Genomic DNA, 25,525 nt, shown 5'->3' with positions numbered 1-25,525 from the left:
ACAGAGGAGGAGAGAGGTGTGCCTCTGTGAACGCACTGGCATGGATTTTTGCCGTTGATGAATGGCTTCTTGATCCAAATAGCGATTCTCTTTATTCTATTGTCCTAGTCTTCCTTCACTCAGGCGAAGTGGGAGACAGAGTGCTGGCCATACTAAGCAGAGCGGGGGTCTGGGAATCAGAGGACGGGGACTCTAATCCTAATTCTACTACTTGCCTGTGGTGTGACCTTGGGCAAATCTCTTTACTTTTACATGCCTCAGTTTCCTCATCTGTAAAGTGGGGGTTAAATACCTGGTTCCGTCCCCCTTAGCCTGACAGCCTCATGTGGGACTGTGCCCGACCTGATTATCTTGTGCTTATCCCAGTGCTTAGTTCAGTGCTTGGCACACAGTAAGCACTTAACAAATACTAAAATTATTATTTATTAAAGAAGTGGAAGCTGGAAGTGGGCTGGTCAGCGTGCCCAAAAGAAATATTTCCTATTTTCTGGGTGGGATTTAGAGTAATAAAGTTAGCAAGAAACAGCATGGCCTTGTGGAAAGAGCACAGTCCTGGGAATCAGAGGACCTGGGTTCTAATCCGGGCTCCACCACTCGCCTGCCATGTGACCTTGGGCAAGTGTCTGTGCCTCAATTTCCTCAACTATAAAATGGGGATTAAATACCTGTTCTCCCTCTTATTAAGAATGCAAGCCCCATGTGGGATCAAGGACTGTGACCAACCTGATTAACCTTTACCTATGCCAGTGCTTAAAGAAGCAGCGTGGCTCAGTGGACACAGCACAGGCTTGGGAGTCAGAGGTCATGGGTTCTAATCCAGACTCTGCCGCTTGTCAGGTGGGTGACTTTGGGCAAGTCACTTAACTTCTCTGTGTCTCAGTTCCCTCATCTGTAAAATGGGGATTAAGATTGTGAGCCCCATGTGGTACAACCTGATCACCTTGTATCCCCCCAGCACTTAGAGCAGTGCTTTGCACATAGTGAGTGCTTAACAAATACCATTATTATCATTATTATTATTATTTGAACGGCGTTTGGCACAAAAGTAAGCACTTAACAAGTACCATAGTTAAAACATTTCCAGCCTCATAAATCCCCTCTTCTATGTCTTTCACCAGCCCCGTGAATCTCCTTTGCCTTCACTGGCATTACAGAGTCAAACTACTACAATCACATTGTTCCTCTACTAGTCACCCATTGCAACCACGCAGTTCTGACTTGCTTTCACCATTGCACAAGCTCCTACATATTGCAGTCGCGATGGGCGTGGTCCAGAGCACAGACTTCTCCCTTGTCCTTTCTGACCTGGTCAGTCTGGTTTGAAATCAGTGCAAAAAAAGTCCTTGAGAGCACTTTGCCCAAATATTCTTTTTATATTGGAAGCATGTACAATCAAGGCAGGCATGTATGTGTCCACTATTTCTCTGGAGGTCTACGGAGGGTTTGGGGCTGGCAGTGGCAGTCTGGGAATGTCAGTAATATTTATTGAGCGCTTAATATGTGCAGAGCACTGTACCGCCTGCTGAGGGGAGCTCAATATAATAGACACAATTCGCTGCCCACAACAAGCTTACAATCTAGAGGGGGGAGACAGACATTAATATAAATAAATTACAGATATGTACACAAGCGCTGTGGGGCTGGGAGGAGGGATGAATAAAGGGAGCAAGTCAGAGTGACGCAGAAGGGAATAGGAGAAGAGGAAAGGGAGGCTTAGTCAGGATGGCCTTCAAGAAGACTTCGAAGGGAGGGAGATTCATTGTTTGTTGGATATGAGGAGGGCATTCCAGGCCAGAGGCAGGATGGGGGTGAGGGGTCCGTGGTGAGACAGATGAGCTCGAGGTAGAGCGAGTCGGTTGGCGTTAGAGGAGCGAAGTATGCAGGCTGGGTTGTAGTAGGAGAGTAGTGAGGTGAGGTAGGAGGGGGCAAGGTGACTGAGTGGTCCCGGAGTGGAGCAGGCCCGTGGGCATCTCTGGTGACAGCAGAAATAGCCAGGCGAGGTCGTGAGAGCCTCTCCTCCTCCATGATATTTCCCCGGTCCACTCAGGTCCAGGATATTTGATCTTGAGCCACACCCTATGGCTCAGTCCCCGCGGCCCACCCAGGCTAGGACTGTGACTCCAATGGAGGGCACTAACCCAGCCAGTTTGTTCCCCCAGCCCAGGGGAAGAAGATCTCCTACTTCCCTGTCTCAGAATAGGGACCCTTTGCTCTGCGCTCTACCCATGCCTATAAATACAGATGATAAAAGCCAAAGCAGCCAGTTAGAATACACAAGTATATAAGCATATCAACCAATAAATATAGTTAGCTGTTATACCTCTTGGAAGAAAAATTCCACTGATAGTGAAATTCAGCCATTGGAGCTGAAAATGCCAGGGCCTGGAATGCCCTCCCCGTCTGTTTTGCCAGATCACCACTCTTCCCACCTTCAAAGCCTCATTAAGGTCACATTTCCTCCAAGGGGCCTTACCCAATTAAGCCTCTTTTCTCAAATTCTCCCTCCCTTCTGCATCATCCACGCACTTGGATCCGTACCCTTCAAGTACTTGATAATCACCCCACTCTCAGCCCCACAACACTTATGTCTTGTCTTGTCTTATGCCATCGAGTCGTTTCTGACCCTAAAGTACCTCTCTGTAAATTATTAATATTAATATCTGTCTCCCCCTCTAGACTGTGTGAGAAGCGGCATGGCTCAGTGGAAAGAGCCCGGGCTTTGGAGTCAGAGGTCATGGGTTCAAATCCCGACTCCGCCAATTATCAGCTGTGTGACTTTGGGCAAGTCACTTAACTTCTCTGGGCCTCAGTTACCTCGTCTGTAAAATGGAGATTAAAACTGTGAGCCCCCCCTTGGGACAACCCGATCACCTTGTAACCTCCCCAGCGCTGAGAACAGTGCTTTGCACATAGTAAGTGCTTAATAAATGCCATTATTATTATTGTTGTTGTGGGTGGGGAGTGCATGTACCATCTCTGTTGTATTTTCCTCTCCCGCGTGGTTAGTACAGTGCTCTGCACACAGTAAGCGTTCAATAAATACCATAGATTGGTTGATTACGCTGCACTCACAGTCCTGGCTGCACTGTGACCACACAGTTGGCAGAGTTGTACTTGAATAACAGACTTCACTCCTCTCCCTCAGGAATAGTAGTAGTAGTAGGGTCAAAGTAAACTAAAATGAACTAATTAATGTGAGAGTGCTTTGGGAATAAAAGTGCTATGAAAAACCAAGTGAGAAGCAGTGTGGCTTAGTTGATAGAGCACAGGCTTGGGAGTCAGAGGACCTAGGCGCTAATCCAGACCCCACCTCTTGTCGGCTGTGTGACCTTTGATGAGTCATTTCACTTCTCTGTACCTCAGTTCCCTCATCTGAAAAGTGGAGATTCAATTCCTAGTCTCTCTCCTACTCCCTTCTATTTATGAGAAGCAGCGTGGCTCAGTGGAAGGAGTACGGGCTTGGGAGTCAGAGGTCATGGATTCTAATACTGCCTCGGCCACTTGTCTGCTGTGTGACTTTGGGCAAGTCACTTAACTTCTCTGTGCCTCAGTTACCTCATCTGTAAAGTGGGGACCAAGAATGTGAGCCCCACGTGGGACAACCTGACAACCTTGTATCTATCCCAGCACTTAGAACAGGGCTTGGCACATAGTAAGGCTTAACAAATACCATCATTACTCAGACTGTGAGCCCCGTGTGGGATCTGATTATCTTGTATCTACTCCAGGGCTTAGTATAGTGTTTGACATGTAGTAAATGCTTAACGAATACAGTTATTGTTGGTATTTATTGAGTGTCTACTGTGGGGATGCCCTGTACTTGGGACTTCAGTGGTCCTTGCAGAGATATAATTATTGGAAATTCTTTTTTTCACATTTAGAAGAAAGATACATTCTTAAGCCTCCTAAGCAGCATGAGTACAGAAATAGAGAAAGCAGGCTCTTTGATCTCGGAGCAGAGAAGAGAGAGTGAAATGGGGTGGGGGCTTCGAGACAAAATTTTGTGGGAAGTAAACCCTTCATCAGCTACCCAGGGCTAGATGGATTTTTGTAGCCACTTGCAGGGGGCTCGCAGAGCAAAAATGAAAGGAAGAAAGAAGAAATTTTCCCTTTCCTTCATTGAAATTTAACAAGAATCATTTTTGGGCAGAGGCTAATTTTTTGTTGATTGCCAAAGTGATGGTTTGATTGATTGCATCCTCGTTCCCACCCCACAGTGTGTGGGGGAAGTACTGGTGGGTGCCCAGGCCCAGCGCCAAGCAGGACTGGGAGTTCCCAGACTGAGCCCCCTCCTTCCTCTCCCCCTCGTCCCTCTCTCCATCCCCCCCGTCTTACCTCCTTCCCTTCCCCACAGCACCTGTATATATGTTTGTACATATTTATTACTCTATTTATTTTACTCGTACATATCTATTCTATTTATTTTATTTTGTTAATATGTTTGGTTTTGTTCTCTGTCTACCCTTTCTAGACTGTGAGCCCACTGTTGGGTAGGGACTGTCTCTATATGTTGCCAACTTGTACTTCCCAAGCGCTTGGTACAGTGCTCTGCACACAGTAAGTGCTCAATAAATACGATTGATTGATTGATTGTTGGGCCCCCTGGGCTCAGCCACACCAGGTCAACCTGGATTCAGGGAGAGTCTTTTACCTCACCGCCCTCGGCCTTCTGGTAAGCCTGCGAACCGAAGTACAGAGAGGCTGGTTCTTCTGGCATCACTCACATACTGGAGCTTTCAGGGACTCCAGAAAAGATCTGCATGGAAGTGGAGAGGAGGAGGAGGAAGTGAGGAAAGAAGAAAAGGAAGAAGAGGAGAAGCCCTCCCAGGTGAGGTTCCTAACGGGGTAGAAAGGCCCCCAAATTGAGGCTTTCTGGCCTGTTTACTCCTTGAATAATAATAATAATGGTATTTGTTAAGCGCTTACTATGTGCGAAGCACTGTTCTAAGCACTGGGGGGATACAAGGTGATCAGGTTGTCCCACGTGGGGCTCACAATCTTCATCCTCATTTTACAGATGAGGGAACTGAGGCCCAGAGAATAATAGTAATAATAATAATGGCAGTTGTTAAGCGCTTACTATGTGCAAAGCACTGTTCTAAGCGCTGGGGAGGTTACAAGGTGATCAGGTTGTCCCACGTGGGGCTCACAGTTTTAATCCCCGTATTCCAGATGAGGGAACTGAGGCCCAGAGAAGTGAAGTGACTTGCCCAAAGTCACACAGCTGAAAATTGGTGGAGCCGGGATTAGAACCCATGACCTCTGACTCCAAAGCCCGGGCTCTTTTCACTGAGCCACGCTGCTTCTCTAACATTGACATCAGTCAATCATATTTATTGAGCAGTTACTGTACTAAGCACTTGGAATAGTAAAATACCACAATAAACAGACATATTCCCCTTTCCCCCTTTGAATCCTGCCCTTTCCCCATCTCTGGTTCCCTTAGAGTCCCTGCCCCTCCCCATCTCTCTTTGAATCCTTACCCTTCCCTGTTCCCATTAGAATCCCTGCCCCCCCCCCCCCCCGAATCCCAGCCCCTTTCAACCCAACAGGATCCCTGCCCCTTCCCACCCTCAGAATCCCTGCTCCCCGCACCACCCAGAATTCCTGCCCCTTCCTCCTGAATCTTTCCCTCCCTTTGCTCCCTATGTGATGTTGGACCCCAGAGCCCACCCAGTCTTCTCCCAGGTGGTTGCAGAGCATTAGACATAGGACAGGGAGTGAATAAAATGGATTCTGTCCCGGTTTTCCATGGCCCGGGGTAAGCTAGGGCTCAATCTTCCTCCGTTTCCTCACCACCAGGAGTTCTGAGGAGAAGGGATCGGTACTGGGCACTAGACAGACAGTGAAATGGCAGACATTTGTTGACTATGGTAAGGGAAGGGGGAATTCAGATATAATCATTAGTTCCAATTAGGATCAAATCTCTCCCAAGCTGGGCAGGCTGCCTGCCTAGCATTGAAATTGTTTGTGTCCACTGAGCTGGTGGGCCCCAGGGGTGGCCAGGCCAATTGGTGCTGAGATTTTGGGTTCCCTCCCTTTGGAAGGCTTCAGCTCAGGAACTGCCTCCTGTCCTAGGCTCAAGGTTTTTTCCCATCGTACGCAACACTGATGCACACCTCCTCCAAGAAGCCTTCCTTGACTAAGCCCTCCTTTCCCCTTCTCCCACTCCCTTCTGTGTCATCCTGACATGCTCTTTTATTCATCCCCCCTCGCAGCCCCACAGCACTTATGTACATAACTGTAATTTATTTATATTGATGTCTGTCTCCCCCTCTAAACTGTAAGCTCACTGTGGGTAGGGGATGTGTCTGTTTATTGTGGTATTTTACTATTCCAAGTGCTTAGTACAGTAATTGCTCAGTAAATATGATTGATGTCAATGTTAGAGAAGCGGCATGGCTCAGTGGAAAGAGCACAGGCTTGGGAGTCAGAGGTAATGGGTTCTAATCCTGCCTCTGCTGCTTGTCTGCTGTGTGACTGTGGGCAAATCACTTAAGAGCACGGACTTTGGAGGCAGAGGTCATGGGTTCAAATGCCGGCTCCACCACTTGTCAGCTAAGTGACTTTGGGCAAGTCACTTAACTTCTCTGGGCCTGTTACCTCATCTGTAAAATGGAGATGAAGACTGTGAGCCCCACGTGGGATAACCTGATGACCTTGTATCCTCTCAGCACTTAGAACAGTGCTTTGCACATAGTAAGTGCTTAATAAATGCCATTATTATTATTCTCTGGGCCTCAGTTACCTCATCTGTAAAATGGGGATTAAGACCCTGAGCCCCATGTGAGACAACCCAATTACCTTTTATCCCCCCCCAGCACTTAGAACAGTGCTTGGCACATAGTAAGCGCTTAACAAAAGCCATCATTATTATTATTATTATGTAAAATTTGCACTCTTGGACTACTTTGGATTGTGAGAGATGGACTTACAGTATTCAATCAGTGATATTTATTGTGCCCTGGCTGTGTGCAGAGGATTGGACTAAGAGTTGGGGAGATTATAATGCAGTGGATTTGGTAGACATGATCTCTGACCCCAAGGAGCTTGCAGTCTACTTGTAATATTTTCTGTTTTAATTATTGTCCATCTGATGCCAGCTCCGTTGAACATAGAGCTTTCTTAGGGCATGGTCTGGACCTGGGGAAAGTGAACCCCCGAACAGAGCCAGAGGACCTCTGACCTGCATATTAATGTTAATAATATAGTATTTGCTAATCTTGTACTATGTGCCAGAGAATTTTGCTAGGCACTGAAGTAGATACAATACAATCATTTCAGATACAATCCCTGCCCACTATGGAGGGAGGGCTCACAGTTTAAGGGGTGGAAGAATAGGTATTCCCCATTTTACAAGGGAGAAACGGAGGGGAAGGGGACTTGCCCAAGGGCATCAAGCAAGCCAATAGCCTAATTAATCAATAATTCCATAACTCTTAGTAAGCCCAGAAGGGTCCACGATGGGGATGCGCTTTACATAAGAGGAATTTGGTTGGATGACTAATTTGTCTTGGTATCCTATCAGTTCTACCAATTCCTAGTAGAAGGAGTTGAATTATTACCGAACATGGCACCGCCTTCCCTTTCCACTCATGTGATGCAATCTGATGCCATTTAGTGCCAGCCTCTCCCTCATGTACGTTAGTACAGTGGTGATGGAGGCAGGGGCATTGTCCTGTTGGGTTGGGCTGTGACCACAACACTCCCCAGTCTGAGGGTCACCCTTTCCCCGGACCGCTGCTGGCCCCAGGGGATTTTTTTGTTGTTGTTGGTTGTTTAAATAAAAAGAAAAACAAACATGAAACTTCTCGTTTCATCTCCTCCACCCACCTTGGGACTGGGCCAGAGGGTCTGGAGTCTAGCGAGGAGCCACAGGGCCTATCCTGTTTTCCCCGCTCTGGCTGCCACGCCGGAGCCCGGGCTGAAGGGTCGGGGGGACAGACCCCGGGTGGCACGAACTCGCCCAAGGAGTCAGGACATTGGAAGGAAACGACGAGTATGTGTCCCTAGTAGACAGACTGTGCCCCCCGATTCAGGGAGCTCCGGTCAGCCTGGGTCCCTTCTTCCTGAGCTTCATGGAAAGTCCCACCTCCCTCTTCCCCAGTCCCGACTCCTGGTTGGAAGACCAGGTGAGCTCAGACCAGGTGAAGACAGCCCTTCAGGAGTTGTCCTGGTTAGACACCTTTATCCGGTCATTTTGGAGGATTTTGCTTGATTAACGTGCTGTAGCGCAAAGTACCTCACTCCATTGTGGAACTGCCCAGAACGCCGACACGCTGCTGTAGCCACCATAATAACAATAGTAATGATGGCATTTATTAAGCGCTTACTATGTGCAAAGCACTGTTCTAAGCGCTGGGGAGGATATAAGGTGATCAGGTTGTCCCATGTGGGGCTCACAGTCTTAATCCCCAGTTTACAGATGAGGTAACTGAGGCCCAGAGAAGTGAAGTGACTTGCCCAAAGTCACACAGCTGACAATTGGCGGAGCCGGGATTTGAACCCAGATTTCTGACTCCCAAGCCTGTGCTCTTTCCACTGAGCGACGCTGCTTCACCATCACACCTGGTCACACTCACATGGCCCTACATGCTCACTCATACACACACATATCCAGAAAGTAATTACTTGAACGAGCTGAATGGCTTTAGTCATGCAAGGCCCAGCCATTGGGCTCCTACAATGTACAGAGCACTGTGCTGGGTGCCAGACACTCTGCTAGATGCTTCAGAGCATACACCAGTAATAGAAGGTTCAGTCCCTGCCGTAGAGACATTGACAATCTAGTGGGGAGACAAGTAGATGTGGATTGTAGATGAGAGGGAAAGTAGATCTGACTGGGGACAACAAAAGCCAAAAAACGAATGAATAAATTAAATTGGGCAGCAAATGAGATGAAATCCACAATGGTCCTGAGGGGCTGCTTGATGTTAAGGTGAGGGCAGTGGGGCCGGTGTGGGGGGGCTAGAGGGAGAAGGTGGCTTCTGAGGGATTGTTGTGGGGAAGGTTTGCAGCTTGGGGAGACCCTCCGTCCGTCTCAGGTTCAGATCTAGGTTGGGCGTGAGGGCAAAGCTCAGCAGATCTCTGGAACCAGAGACGGGGCAGATCTGTGTCAGAGTGGTGGGGTTGGGTGGCGGGTCAGAGTGGCTGGGGCCCAGGTGCGAGAGGAGCTGCATCGGACCAGTCCCCAGCCTGGCAGCCCCATAGCCCCGTCATAATAATAATAATAATAATAATTTTGGTATTTGTTAAGCACTTACTATGTGCAAAGCACTGTTCTAAGCGCTGGGGAGGGTACAAGATGATCAGGTTGTCCCATGTGGGGCTCACAATCTTAATCCCCATTTTACAGATGAGGTAACTGAGGCACAGAGAATAATAATAATAATAATAATAATGATGGCATTTATTCATTCATTCATTCAGTCGTATTTATTGAGCACTTACTGTGTGCAGAGCACTGTACTAAGCGCTTGGGAAGTACAAGTTGGCAACATATAGAGACGGTCCCTACCCAACAGTGGGCTCACGGTCTAGAAGGGGGAGACACAGAACGAAACAAAACATATTAACAAAATAAAATAAATAGAATAAACATGTACAAATATTTATTAAGCGCTTACTAGGTGCAAAGCACTGTTCTAAGCGCTGGGGAGGTTACAAGGTGATCAGGTTGTCCCACGGGGGGCTCACAGTCTTAATCCCCATTTCACAGATGAGGTAACAGAGGCCCAGAGAAGTTAAGTGACTTGCCCAAAGTCACACAGCTGACAATTGGCAGAGCCGGGATTTGAACCCATGACCTCTGACTCCCAAGCCCGGGCTCTTTCCACTGAGCCACGCTGCTTCTCCAAGAGGGCAGTCTGTGTGCTTGGCCTGACCCTCGCTAGGGTTTGTGTTGTGCACCGGCTGTGCGCGGGGCTCCAGGCTGGGCATCTACTGCAGGTGGGCTTGAGGTGCTGGAGAAACATGCATTAGAGCAAACAGTGCACCGCCTTATGCATGTGGGTCTGTAAAGTTTAAGCACATAATAATAATAATAATAATAATAATAGTATTTGTTAAGCACTTACTATATGGTAGGCACTGTACTAAGTGCTGGGGTAGATACAAGCTAATCAGGTTGGACATAATCTCTGTCCCACATAGAGCTCGCAGTCTCACTCCCCATTTTACAGACGAGGCAACTGAGGCACAGAGAAGTGCAATGATTTGCCGAAGGTCACACAGCAGACAAGTGGTGGAGAAGGCATTAGAACCTATGACTTTCTGACTCATTAGCCGATTATCTATCCCCTACACCAAGCTCACCACACCACCCACCGTCCAGCACACATCCCCGTCCTCTGCCAGTTCATCTCTCTATAATTTATTTTAATATCTGTCTCCTCCACTAGACTGAAAGCTCCTTGAGGACAGGATCACACCTACCAACTATCGAATTGTTTTCTCCCAAGTACTTAGCCCGGTGCCCCTCGCACAGTGCGTGTTCAATAAATATCAACAATTGATCGCTTCTCTCCAAGTCAGTCAGTCATATTTATTGATCGCTTACTGTTTGCTGAGCGCTTGGGAGAGTGCAATACAACAATAAACAGACACGTTCTCTGCCCACAACGTTCTTACAGTCTAGAGGTCTAGTCTAGTCCATCCTCGTGTCTCTCCCCACTTCAATCCATACTTCATGCTGCTGCCCGGATTGTCTTTGTCCAGAAACGCTCTGGGCATGTTACTCCTCTCCTCAAAAATCTCCAGTGGCTACCAATCAATCTGCGCATCAGGCAGAAACTCCTCACCCTGGGCTTCAAGGCTGTCCATCACCTCGCCCCCTCCTACCTCACCTCCCTTCTCTCCTTCTACAGCCCTCCCCACACCCTCTGCTCCTCCGCCGCTAATCTCCTCACCGTACCTCGTTCTCGCCTGTCCCGCCATCGACCCCCGGCCCACGTCATCCCCCAGGCCTGGAATGCCCTCCCTCTGCCCATCCGCCAAGCTAGCTCTCTTCCTCCCTTCAAGGCCCTACTGAGAGCTCACCTCCTCCAGGAGGCCTTCCCAGACTGAGCCCCTTCCTTCCTCTCCCCCTCATCCCCCCTCTATCCCCCCATCTTACCTCCTTCCCTTCCCCACAGCACCTGTATATATGTTTGTACATATTTATTACTCTATTTATTTTACCCGTACATATCTATTCTATTTTATTTTGTTAGTATGTTTGGTTTTGTTCTCTGTCTCCCCCTTTTAGACTGTGAGCCCACTGTTGGGTAGGGACTGTCTCTATATGTTGCCAACTTGTACTTCCCAAGCGCTTAGTACAGCGCACTGCACACAGTAAGCACTCAATAAATACGATTGATTGATTGATTGATAGAGGGGGGGAGGAGGTTGTGGTCCAGCCTGGTCTCCAGCCTCAGGCCACGGGGAGCTCGCCCTGCCACTACAGTCAGAGGAGTACCTGCTCCCGGCCAGACTCCCATCTATCTCCTCGCTCCTGCCCCGGAATTGGTGGTGAGGACTGGCCCGGGTTTGTCTCCGGACCTCCAACCTCTCTGGTCCAGGTGGTCTCTGACTCTCCAACCTCTCTGGCCCAGGTGGTCCCTTGACGCGCACCCCTTCTGGCTTGGGTTGTCCTTGAACCCATGTCCCTTCCGGCCTGGGTGGTCTCTGAACCGATGCCCCCTCCAGTGTGGATACCCAAAGCCGAGGGCCAGAGGGAGGCATAACCCACCGCCCCGCCTCCCACAGAGCAGACTGTGTTTCGGTGGAGAGCTCCTGTTTTCCGTCATCCATTTTTGATAATCCTGACACCAGACCACAGTCGAGGGTGGACAGTACCGCTCCTGCTTGCCCGGGCCAGGGTCGCGGCAGCCCCGATTGCCGGGACGTACTCAACAGTCTCGGTCCTCTGCCACCCCTACCATGGAGGGAGGCATCTACTACAGTGTGAGTGTCCCCCGCTGCTCCTACCGTGGGTCTGCTCCCTTCCATGGGTCCTCACCCTTCAGTGGGTCCACTTCCTTCCACGGGTCCGCTTGCCTTTTGAACATCCCACTACCTTCTCCGTGGGTTTGTGTATGCAGGGGGGCAGATTTGTTGGGGTGTATGAAGGAGTACATGGGGGTGAATGGGTGTGTACAAAGTTGTAGGGGTGCGTGAGGGTGCAGGGAAATGAGTATATATGCATATATGTGTGTGTGGTGTGGGCATACTGTTGACTTAGGGGATGGGGAAGCAGGGTGGAGAGAGAGGCACCATCCCCTGTGAAAAGGCGGCAGAAGTGGTCTGGGCATTTCTGCCGACTGTCATAATCCAATCTTTTCCCAACATAGGGCACAATGTGCGCCACCCTGCCCGCCTCCGTCCAGGTCCTCGGCTCACTCATTCAGTTCATTCAATCATAGTTACTGAGTGCTTACTGTGTGCAGAGCACTGTACTAAGCGCTTGGTAGAGTAAAATACAGCAATAAACAGACATATTCCCTGCCCAAAACAAGCTCACGGAGCTTCCCTTCTCTCTAACATAAAATCCCCCTTCTTCCCATTCATTGCCCTGCTACCTGCCGCTTCCCAATATTCTTTGGGGCCTGAGCTCTTCCCTGCAATGAGATCCCGGGCTCCCGGAAGCTAGCAGGCTGCTCCAGCCTGCTTCTCCTGTTCTCCTAGTTGGTTGGGGACAGCTAATTGGCAAGTTCGTATGTTTATATTCACCCTGCCGCTCTCGCCTTCTCACTCTGATGGTGCTGGCAGGAAATGACCCCCTGTAGCCCCTTGACACCCGGATTGGTTGCCAAGATGCTGTTTGGTCAGAGAAATTAATTTTTGCTTGCTGCTTTCTAGAGAAAGGAGGTGGCCAGGGAAGGGCAGTGTGAAGGAGGGAGGGGAGGCAGGGGAGAAGAAAGAATCAGGCTGCCTTCCACCAGGCTTCTCAGAAATGCTGTGGTTCGGGCTGGGAGAAAAACCTCATTCTGCAAATTCCCATCCAGTGGAGACCCTTCATTCCCCCACCGGGCGGAGGGTCTGGGCCACTTTTACTATATAAAGAGATATTCAGCTCCAGCCGCAGGCCGGCATTGCTGTGAACCAAAATCATTTGTTTATTCTTAGAAAAGAAGAAATTCTGTCCTGGGCCAGATATGGGAGGGGAAGAGGGTGGAATCTTGTAGGGGGACATTTCTTGGCAGGAAATAGAAAGAAAATAGTTTTGTAGGAAATTCTTGGCCAGGCACCAGATATAGAGATGGGGTAAGCCAGGTCCAGTGATCTGGGCTCCAGACCCCTCGGACCTTTTTGTACCACAACCCCCGGTCCCCCGAAACTCTCAGCCCTTTACCTCCCCCACCCTGGCCTCCAGCAAGCGTTTCCTTTTCACCTGGGGACAGGATGGGAGGGAATTTGGGTAGAATCGGGCTTCCGGATCTAGTTCTTTGAGACGTCTGACCAAGATTAGCAGTTTAGCCAAACGCCTTCCTGTTGGCAAAGCTGCCAATTGCTCAGCAAAGAGCATACACATGGCAGAGGGAGAGAGCATTCAGCAACAAATTTAATCTGGATAATATTTCTTCAGCACTTTCATGTGCCAAGCACTGCAGCAGTGTGGGAAGGGCCCCAGCCTGGGAGTTAGAGCACCTGGGTTCTAATTCTAGCTCTGACACTTGTGTGCTGTGTGACCTTGGACAAGTTGCTTAGCTTGTCTGTGCCTCAGTTTCTTCACCTGTAAAGTGGGGATTAGCTGTTCTCTCTCCTACTTAGGCTGTGAGCCCCCCTTCTAGACTGTCCCCCTCCCCCAGACTGTTCCCCCTTCTAGACTGTGAGCCTGCTGTTGGGTAGGGACCGTCTCTATGTTGCAAACTTGCACTTCCCAAGTGCTTAGTACAGTGCTGTGCACACAGTAAGCGCTCAATAAATGCGATTCAATGAATGAATGAATGGGACAGGGACTGCACTCAACTGGATTAACTCATATTTACCCCAGTGCTTAGAACAGTGTTTGACACATAGTAAGTGCTTACCAAATACCGCAGTTATTATGTACTAAGCACTGGGGTAGATACAGGATACTCAAATCATCTTACAGATGGAGAAATAAAGGCTCAGAGAGGTTTGGTGACTTGCCAAAGGTCACAGAGCAGGCCAGGAGCAGAGTGGAGACTCAGATTCAGGTCTCCTGACTCCCAGCCCTAGGTGCTTTCCACCAGACCCCACTGCTTCCCCAATCCCTGGATCCTGTTTGTGTCAGGTTACTCTGGCCAGGTAGGAGGGCCCCCATGACTGATCAATCAATCAATCAATCAATCGTATTTATTGAGCCCTTACTGTGTGCAGAGCACTGTACTAAGCGCTTGGGAAGTACAAGTTGGCAACATATAGAGACAGTCCCTAGCCAACAGTGGGCTCACAGTCTAAAAGGGGGAGACAGAGAACAAAACCAAACATACCAACAAAATGAAATAAATAGAATAGATATGTACAAGTAAAATAAATAGAGTAATAAATATGTACCAGCATATATACATATATACAGGTGCTGTGGGGAAGGGAAGGAGGTAAGATGGGGGGGATGGAGAGGGGGATGCGGATGCTGATTTACTGTGGCGAGAAGGGCCATCTTCTTCCATTGCGGGCCGGAGCCGTCCTGCCCGGAGCCGTGCTGTATTGCAGGATGAGGTTGTGACTTGAGAGCGGAACGGGCACGAAGGTCTGTCAGGGCCAGGGCGGGGAACTTCTGGGGAGGGACCTGGGGCTATGGGGCTAGTTTAGAGATAGGGTCTAGGGCTCACTAGGTGCTGGGCTGGCTAGGGACTGGGCTGATGAAGACCAGGGTCAGAGCTGGGGGCTGGCCGTATATGACCCCAAGCGAAAATTAACCAATTGCAAGCCTCTGTTTCTGTAACCTTTCCACTGATTCGCAACTCCTGACCGTTAGCCTTGCGTTTTGTGCCTTTATAAACTCCGGCCCTACCCCTGATCGGGGCTGCTTGATCTGGGTTCCTGGCCCCTTGCAGTCGCGCGCTAATAAAACCCACTTCTAAATTACTACCTGGGTCTCACTCGCTGATTCTCGGCACAACAGTAAGAGCTAAACCTAGGGCTAGGTTTAGGGTTGGCCTTGCTTCGCCTTTAGCAACTTGTTTCCACCTTTGAGAGTTGGAAGCCTAATGGTCCTTAGAAATTCAGACCCCCACAGTAAGAGGGGGTCCGCGTGGCTCAGTGGAAAGAGCACGGGCTTGGGACTCAGAGGTCGTGGGTTCTAATACCGACTCCGCCGCTTGTTAGCTGTGTGACTCTGGGCAAGTCACTTCACTTCTCTGGGCCTCAGTTACCCCATCTGTAAAATGAGGATTAAGACTGTGAGCCCCCTGTGGAACAACCCAATCAACTGGTATCCCCCCCAGCGATTAGAACAGTGCTTTGTGCATAGTAAGCGCTTAACAAATACCATCATTATTATTCTCCTTGAACCAAAGGCTACCTCCACTCCAAGAAGCCTTCCTCATTTTCTCTCCTCCCACTCCCTTCTGCGTTGCCTTGACTTTGCTCCCTTTATTCATCTCCCCTCCCGGCCCCACAGCACTAATTTATTCATTCAAGCGTATTTATTGAGCGCTTACTGTGTGCAGAGCACTGTACTAAGCGCTTGAATGTGCATAGCTGTAATTTTATTTATATATATCAACGCCTGCCACCCCCTCTAAGTTCGTTGTGGGCAGGGAATGGGTCTCCTTATTGTTGTATTGTATTTTCCCAAGCGGTTAGTATAGTACCCAGCACACAGTAAGCGCTCAATAAATACGATTGAATGAATGACTGACCTCCCTTCGCCCCGCCACGAGCGCCCCTTTGGGGCCGGGAGGAGCAGTAACTCTTTTTGTCCACGAGGGGGCCGTAATGTGCACAACTGCCTGCACTGCGCATGCGCCGCTGCGATGTGCTACACTGCCCCATAGTGGTCTCAGTGAGTTACTGCCGCTCCCGCGGGGCCTGGATGACTCCCTGAGATTCATTCATTCATTCAATCGTATTTATTGAGCGTTTACTATGTGCAGAGCACTGTACTTAGTACAGTGCTCTGCACATAGTAAGCGCTCAATAAATACGATTGATTGATTGTACTAAGCGCTTGGGAAGTACAAGGTTGGCAACATATAAAGACGGTCCCCTCCCAACAGTGGGCTCACAGTCTAGAAGGGGGACACAGGCAACAAAACATATTAACAAAATAAAATAAATAGAATAAACATGTACAAATTAAATAAATAAATAAATAGAGTAATAAATACGTACAAACATATATACATATATACAGGTGCTGTGGGGAGGGGAAGGAGGTAAGGCGGAGGGATAGAGGGGGGATGAGGGGGAGAGGAAGGAGGGGGCTCAGTCTGGGAAGACCTCCTGGAGGAGGTGAGCTCTCAGTAGGGCTTTGAAGTAGCCCCAGCGGCGGCAGGGTTGCCCCGGCTGGCAAAGCCGTCGCCTGGAGTCGCGGACTCTTGAAGCCCCGTAGTCCTCCGTCCGCCTGTGCTCAGGGCTCAGGGGTAATGGACAGCGTGGCTCGGTGGAAAGAGCCCGGCCTTGGGAGTCAGAGGTCATGGGTTCTAATCCCGCCTCCACCACTTGTCTGCTGTGTGACCTTGGGCAAGGCACTAAACTTCTCTGGGCCTCGGTTCCCTCATCTGTAAAACGGGGATGGAGACTGTGAGCCCCACGGGGGACAACCTGATCACCTTGTATCCCCGCGGCCCGTTGGAGGCCTTCCCAGAATGAGCCCCCTTTTCCCTCTCTTCTTCCCCATCGCCCCCCAACCTTTGCCCTACCTCCATCCCCTCCCCACAGCACTTGTATATATTTGTACATATTTGCTACTCTATTAATGCTGTGCATATAGCTATAATTCTATTTATTCAGATGGTTTTGACACTTGTCTACATGTTTGGTCTTGTCTGTCTCCCCCTTCTAGACTGTGAGCCCTTTGTTGGGTAGGGACCATCTCTATATGTTGCTGACATGTACTTCCCAAGCGCTTAGTACAGTGCTCTGCACACGGTAAGCGCTCAATAAATACAATTCAACAAATGAATGAATGAATCCTTGCTCACTGCTCCCATTGTCTCTCAAGCTCCCACTACCCTAGTTTGCACTCTCTTCACTGCCCCGAAAGGGATAACCATTTTTTAAAAAATGTCTCCTTTATCAGGAACTAAACATGGCATTTAGGGACTCAGAATAACGTTAATTATTAATAATGGTTTTTATTGTGGATTTACTATGTGGTCAGCACTATGCTAAGCTCTGGGGTAGACTCAAAATAACCAGATAGGACGTAGTCCCTGCACCTCATGGAGATTACATCCTAAATGGGAGGGAGAGTAGATGTTTCATCCCCATTTTGCAGGTGAGGAAACGGAGGCCCAGATAATAATAATAATAATAATAATGATGGCATTTATTAAGTGCTTACTATGTGCAAAGCACTGTTCTAAGCGCTGGGGAGGTTACAAGGTGATCAGGTTGTCCCACAGGGGGCTCACAGTCTTAATCCCCATTTTACAGATGAGAGAACTGAGGCCCAGAGAAGTGAAGTGACTTGCCCAAAGTCACACAGCTGACAATTGGCAGAGCCGGAATTTGAACCCATGACATCTGACGCCAAAGCCCGGGCTCTTTCCACTGAGCCACGCTGCTTCTCTAGATAGATAGATTGAGTAGTCCAAGGTAGGGCAGGGGCAGAGCCCAGGACTAGAACCCGGGTCTCCTGCCCGCGGCCTCCTGCTCTGTCTGCTAGGCTACGCTGCCTCCCATGTGTGGAAAATGATGACTCGGTGAGCCCACTGTTGGGTAGGGACTGTCTCTATATGTTGCCAACTTGTACTTCCCAAGCGCTTAGTACAGTGCTCTGCACACAGTAAGCGCTCAATAAATACGATTGATTGATTGACTGATTGGGCAGGGAGGGGGCTGCGGGGGACGGGGCAGCACATCATTTAAGCAAAAAACAACTGTGTTGGGATGAACCTGTGTATATGTATATATGTTTGTACATATTTATTACTCTATTTATTTATTTATTTTACTTGTACATATCTATTCTATTTTATTTTGTTAGTATGTTTGGTTTTGTTCTCTGTCTCCCCCTTTTAGACTGTGAGCCCACTGTTGGGTAGGGACTGTCTCTATATGTTGCCAATTTGTACTTCCCAAGCGCTTAGTACAGTGCCCTGCACACAGTAAGCGCTCAATAAATACGATTGATGATGATGATGAACACAAACCACTGGAGGAAAAGCAGAGACGCATTCCAGACAGGCCGCTGGAGTGCTTGCAACGCGAGAGAGCCCATCCGGTGAGATCTTCGGCCATCTCTGGGGCGACGTGCTGCATTGGAGGGTAGGGATGGGGTGCCAAGGCTTTCTGGAGACAGGCCGGTGCTGTGTGACCTTGGGTCACTTCACTTCTCTAAGCCTCAGTTGCCTCATCTGTAAAATGGAAATTGAGACTGTGAGCCCCACATGGGACAGGGACTGTGTCCAACCCGATTTGCTTGTAATAGTAATAATAATAATGACATTTATTAAGCACTTACTATGTGTAAAGCACTGTTCTAAGCGCTGGGGAGGTTACAAGGTGATCAGGTTGTCCTCTGGGGGGCTCACAGTCTTAATCCCCATTTTCCAGATGAGGTAACTGAGGCACAGAGAAGTTAAGTGACTTGCCCAAAGTCACACAGTTGACAAGTGGCGGAGCCTGGATTTGAACCCATGACCTCTGACTCCAAAACCCGGGCTCTTTCCACTGAGCCGTGCTGCTATCCACCCCAGTGCTTAGTATGGTGCTTGGCACATAGTAAGCGCTTATTACTCTATTTATATCTTGTACATATCTATTCTATTTATTTTATTTTGTCAGTATGTTTGGTTTTGTTCTCTGTCTCCCCCTTCTAGACTGTGAGCCCGCTGTTGGGTAGGGACTGTCTCTATGTGTTGCCGACTTGTACTTCCCAAGCGCTTAGTACAGTGCTCTGCACACAGTAAGCGCTCAATAAATACGATTGATTGATTGATTAACAAATACCATGATTATTATTATTATTGCACCAACACACAGTAGGAAACAGGGTGCCAGAGGGGGTGGTCCTGGCCCTGGTGGGTATCATCGTGCTTCCCTGGCCATTCGGACGGCCAGGGGAGGGTCCAGGGCTGGGCACAAGGTCATCGAGGTCCTCTCCGCGGCCTGGTGGTCCACTCCAGCACCGAACAGCCCTGCGTTGGCCTAGTCCCAGCTCAGCCCTTGGCCCGGGGCTGTTCCAGGGTGCCCAGCTGGTAATAATAATAATTATAATGGCATTTGTTAAGCAATTACTATGTGCCAAGCGCTGATCCAAGCACCGGGGTAGATCCAAGGTAATCAGCTTGTCCCTTGTGGGGCTCACAGTCTTCATCGCCATTTTACAAATGAGGTCACTGAGGCACAGAGAAGTTAAGTGACTTGCGCAAGGTCACAAAGCAGACAAGTGGCAGAGTCGGGATTAGAACCCACGTCCTCCGACTCCCAAGCCCCTGCTCTTTCCACTAAGCCCGGCTGCTTCTCTATAGGAGAGAACCACCCCGGCCTGGCTTTGGCCGGCGCCAGTGAAATCCCGAAAAGGGCAGGCCGAGAGGGTCTCCTGCGGCCTCCAGAAACGGCTCTGACGCTCGGGGTCTGCGCGCCACAGCGCTATAAACAGCCTCCCGCACCCGCCGTCCTCTTCTATTTCTGGGCTCCCCCGGCGCCCAGGCTCCCGGGTTATATTTAACGGGGTGTTTCTGGCTCTCGCGTCTGCATCTCTGTCTGTCTCTCTGCATCTCCCTCTGTCTCTAGGGGCTCCGTGAGGGTCAGGGGTCGTCCGATCTAATTACCCCATTCCGTCTCTAATGTGGAGAAGTGCTGGGCACAGAGTGTGCGCTTTGTCGGCCCTGTCCAATCAATCAATCAATCAATCAATCAATTGTATTTATTGAGCGCTTACTGTGTGCAGAGCACTGTACTATAGTAATAATAATAACAATAACAATAACAATAATAATGATGACATTTGTTAAGCGCTATGTGCAAAGCACTGTTCTAAGCGCTGGGAGGGATACAGGGTGATCAGGTTGTCCCACATGGGGCTCACATGTGGCAGAGCCAGGATTAGAACCCATGACCTCCCAGACTGAGCCCCTTCATTCCTCTCCCCCTCGTCCCCCTCTCCATCCCCCCCATCTTACCTCCTTCCCTTCCCCACAGCACCTGTATATATGTATATATGTTTGTACATATTTATTACTCTATTTATTTATTTTACTTGTACATATCTATTCTATTTATTTTATTTTGTTAGTATGTTTGGTTTTGTTCTCTGTCTCCCCCTTTTAGACTGTGAGCCCACTGTTGGGTAGAGACTGTCTCTATATGTTGCCAATTTGGACTTCCCAAGCACTTAGTACAGTGCTCTGCACATAGTAAGGGCTCAATAAATACGATTGATGATGATGATGTACTAAGCGCTTGGGAAGTACAAGTCGGCAACACATAGAGACAGTCCCTACCCAACAGCGGACCTACCCATGCACTAACCATTAGGCATCTGCCCATCTGCCATCCACCAAGCTAGCTCTCTTCCTCCCTTCAAGGCCCTACTGAGAGCTCACCTCCTCCAGGAGGCCTTCCCAGACTGAGCTCCTTCCTTCCTCTCCCCCTCATCCCCCTCTCCATCCCCCCATCTTACCTCCTTCCCTCCCGCACAGCACCTGTATATATGTATATATGTTTGTACATATTTTTCTATTTATTTATTTATCTTGTACATATCTATTCTATTTATTTTATTTTGTTAGTATGTTTGGTTTTGTTCTCTGTCTCCCCCTCCAGTACCAGCTCCTTGAGAAGCTCTGCTTCTCCGGGCACCAGCCTCCACCCTTTCACTCCGGGCTGGTCAGATGATGAGCAGATTCTGGATTTAGCGATGGAGAGTGGGGATGGGAGGGGGACTCCCTTCCCAACTCCACCACTTGTCTGCTTTGTGGCCTTGGACAAGTCACTTGACTTCTCTGTGCCTCAGTTACCTCATCTGGAAAATGGGGATTAAGACTGTGAACCCCATGTGGGACAACCTTATTTCCTTGTATCCCCCACAGTGCTTAGGACAGTGCTTGGCACGTAGTAAGCACTTAACAAATGCCATTCTTCTTCTTCTTATTATTATTAGTGCCTCAGTTACCTCATCGACTGTGTGCAGAGTATTCATTCATTCAATCGTATTTATTGAGCGCTTACTGTGTGCAGAGCACTGTACTAAGCGCTTGGGAAGTACAAGTCGGCTGTGCTTGAGAGTGAAATAGACAGGATTCCTGCCCACAAGAGTCTTGGAAAGGTGACAGACTCTAAAGTCAATTAGTGACAGGAGGAAAAGGGGAAAGGGGAAGCTCAGATGAGTTGGGACTATAAGCTCTAGGGAATGAGAAGAGCATGCTGAGGGCTGCAGGTGTGAGGAGTGTACTGTGTCCTGAAGGCTTGAGGTGTGTACTGAGTGCTGCTGGTGTGGGGCATGTACTGAGTGCTGCAAGTGGTTGTGAGTTCTCAGCCCATTGGCGATGTGAGTCACACATCTGGATAATAATAATGGTATTTGTTCTAGACTGTGAGCCTGTCCCTTCTAGACTGGGAGCCCGTTGTTGGGTAGGGACCGTCTCTATAGGTTTCCAACTTGTACTTCCCAAGCGCTTAGCACAGTGTTCTGCACACAGTAAGTGCTCAATAAATACGATTGAGTAGTGAATAAATGTTATGCGCTTATTATGTGCAAAGCACTGTTCTAAGCCCTGGGGTTGATACAAGGTAATCAAGTTGTCCTACGTGGGGCTCACAGTCTTCATCCCCATTTTACAGATGAGGGAATTGAGGCACAGAGAAGTGAAGTGACTTGCCCAGAGTCACACAGCTAAGTGGCGGAGTCGGGATTAGAACCCACGACCTCTGACTCCCAAGCCTGAGCTCTTACCACTAAGCCACGCTGCTGGATACCAGATTCCCAGTGGCCAGCCCCATCTCAGAGCTGGGAAGGGGGGAAATGGCTTCTCCCCTGGTTCCCCGAGACAAATCGCAGAGAAGATTATAGTCTGTTTTCCTGGCAGAGAGTGCCTTCCCATTAGAGAGGGTACGTTCACTCTCTGGCAGGGATTGTCTCATGGCCAGAGGGTAACATTGTCATCATCACCACCTCTAACGTCACCCCCAAACGGCCCTCTGTGTCACCCCATGTCCTCCCTCATTCCCATCCTCCCCACCCCCATTATACCTATTGTCCTTCTCGTTCCTTTCGTCATTCCCCCACCCTAATCTCCGCCAGCATCCCCATCCCTCCCACCACCTTCTCCCTGAGCCCCATCTGTACCCCCACTATCAGCAGCATCGCCACCACCTGCAAATTCATGTACCAGAGAGTCTCAGAAGAGAGAGGGTGTAGGGGAAATGAGGGCTTAGTCGGGGAAGGCCTCTTTGGAGATGTGATTTTAATAAGGCTTTGAAGATGGAGAGAGTGATGGTCCATTGGATATCAAGGGGGAGGAAGTTCCAGGCCAGAAGTAGGACAGCAAGGGGTTGACAGCAAGATAGATGAAATCGAGGTACAGTGAGTAGGTTGACATTAAAGGCGTGAAGTGCACATGCTGGCTTGTAGTGGGAAATCAGCAAGGTAAAATAAGAGGCGAGAGGTGATGGAGTGCTTTAAAGCTGATGTTAAGAAGTTTCTGTTTGATGCAGCAGGAAATCAGCAACTACTGGAGGCGTAGGAAAACGTGGATTCAATGTTTTCATAGAAAAATCATCCAGGCATTCATTCATTCAATCGTATTTATTGAGCGCTTACTGTGTGCAGAGCACTGTACTAAGTGCTTGGGAAGTACAAGTTGGCACCACATAGAGACGGTCCCTACCCAACAACAGGCTCACAGTCTAGAAGGGGGAGACAGACAACAAAACAAAACATGTGGGCAGGTGTCAAGTCGTCGGAACAAATAGAATTAAAGCTAAATGCACATCATTAACAAAATAAGTAGGATATTAAATATATACAACTAAAATAAATAGAGTAAAAAAATCTGTACAAACATATATACAGGTGCTGTGGGGAGGGGAAGGAGGTAGGGCAGGGGGGATGAGGGGAGGGAGAGGGACAGGAAAAAGGGGCTCAGTCTTGGAAACAGGCAGCAAAGTGAAGTTGGGAGAGACAGGAGTCCGGGAGGTCAGCAAGGAGGCTGATGCAGTAGTCGAGGCAGGATAAGATAAGTGCTTGGATTAACATGGCAGTAATTTGGATGGAGAAGAAAGGGCAGATTTTAGCGATGCTATGAAAGTTGAACCAACAGGGTTGGGTGACAGATTGAATGTGTGGGTTGAATGAGAGAGACAAGTCGAGGATAATGCCAAGGTTATGGGCTTGTGAGACAAGGAGGATGGTGGTGGTTTATACAGTGATAAAAAAAGTCAAGGGAGGACAGGGTTTGGGTGGGAAGATGAGGCTAGGGCCGTGCTCTATCCACTAGACTGCTGCATGTCTCAGTCGTAGAAATGTGCCTGCTTGCAGGTATATTGCTGCTGTCCTTCATGTCTGGAGAGATGCCATTCTCTGAGACATTCAGCCTCGGTTGTGTTGGTGTGTGGCTGAAAAGGACAATGTGGAAGCTACTGTTCCAGCTGCATTGCAATTATTCAGTCAGTACTATTTATGAATGCCAGATGGGTACAGAACATTGTATTAAATGCTTGGGAAAGTTCGGTAGAGCTAGCAGATGTGATCTCTGTCTGCTAGAGCACTGTGCACAGGCACAGACACGAACCCTTGTTGTCCTGTCTTGTTTGCTTTTTTCAGTGCCCGGTGTTGTTTTTGCTTTTGCATCCTTGTCTCACAATCCTTACCGAGCTTCTTCCAGAAAGAGCAGCTCCTTTCGGGAAAGCGGTGCTCCATGCAGTTCTGACCATGGCAGTTTCCCAATTTCAACCCTCCCTAGGGCAGCAGTGAGGTAGGTAGGTGGACAGGTGGATGAAGGGGAACAAGATGACAAGACCAGGAGTGGGGAATTAATCAGGGAAGGCTGCCTGGAGGAGGTTGCTCTGAATGGGTGTGGAGGGATGAGGGTTTTCCATTTGGAGGAGGGAGAGGCTTTCCATGCTGGCACAAGGGGTGGTAGGTGAGTGGATCAATCACCAGGCTTGATCACGTCGGGAAGAGGTGAGCTGGAGTAAGAACACTGAGGGGAATCATCATCAATCGTATTTATTGAGCGCTTACTATGTGCAGAGCACTGTACTAAGCACTTGGGAAGTACAAATTGGCAACATATAGAGACAGTCCCTACCCAACAGTGGGCTCACAGTATAAAAGGGGAAGACAGAGAACAAAACCAAGCATACTAACAAAATAAAATAAATAGATATGTACAAGTAAAATAAATAAATAAATAAATAGAGTAATAAATATGTACAAACATATATACATATATACAGGGGAATGGATGGGTTGAAGGGATGTGGTTGGAAGCCATTGGATAGAACAGTCTAGACCAGGGGCCACAGCACACTTGTTTATGGCCCAGATGGGGGACTAAGGTGCCTGGAACCCATGGCCTCATTTTCCCAGAAGAACATTTATCATTTGATTCCAAGCTAGCTCCCCCAGCCAGGGCCTGGAGAGGCCTTTTCCCCCAAGCGAGGGAAAAAACAAAGTCCCGGGGAGACACATCAATCAGTCGGTGCTCTGCACACAGTAAGCGCTCAATAAATACGATTGACTGAATCAGTCAATCATCAATGGTATTTATTGAGCGCTTTTGGTGTGCAGAGCACATAGTGGCTTAATGGAAAGAGCGGGGGCTTGAGAGTCAGAGGTCGTGGGTTCTTAATCCCAGCTCCGCCACTTGTCAGCTGTGTGACTTGGGGCAAGTCACTTAACTTCTCTGGGCCTCAGTTACCTCATCTGTAAAATGGGGATTAAGACTGTGAGTCCCACATGGGACAACCTGTTGATCCTGTATCTACCCTAGCGCTTAGTGCTTGGCACATAGTAAGCGCTTAACAAACACCAACATTATTATTATTACTACTAATTTCTCGGAGAATACAATACAGTAGAGTTGGTAGATATATTCCCTATCCACAATAATATTGATAATAATAATAGTGATGATGGTATTTGTTAAGCTCTTAATATGTGTCAAGCACTGTTCTAAGTGCTGGGGTAGATAGAAGCTAATCAGGTTGGATACAGTGCACGTCCCATATGGGACTCACAGTCTTAATCCCCATTCTACAAATGAGGTAACTGAGGTGCAGAGAAGTGAAGTGACTTGTCCAAGGTCACACAGACAACTGGTGGAGCTGGGATTAGAACCCAGGTCCTTCTGACTCACAGGCCCGTGCTCTATCCACTAGGCCATAATAGAGGGGGCAACAGACATTAAAATAATTTATGGTTATGTACGTAAGTTCTGTGGGGTTGAGGGTGGGATGAATAAAG

Source organism: Tachyglossus aculeatus, chromosome 12 (genome assembly GCF_015852505.1).
Source record: "Tachyglossus aculeatus isolate mTacAcu1 chromosome 12, mTacAcu1.pri, whole genome shotgun sequence".
NCBI lineage: Eukaryota > Metazoa > Chordata > Mammalia > Monotremata > Tachyglossidae > Tachyglossus > Tachyglossus aculeatus.
The sequence above is the reverse complement of the archived record's forward strand: the minus strand, read 5'-3'. Positions refer to the sequence as shown.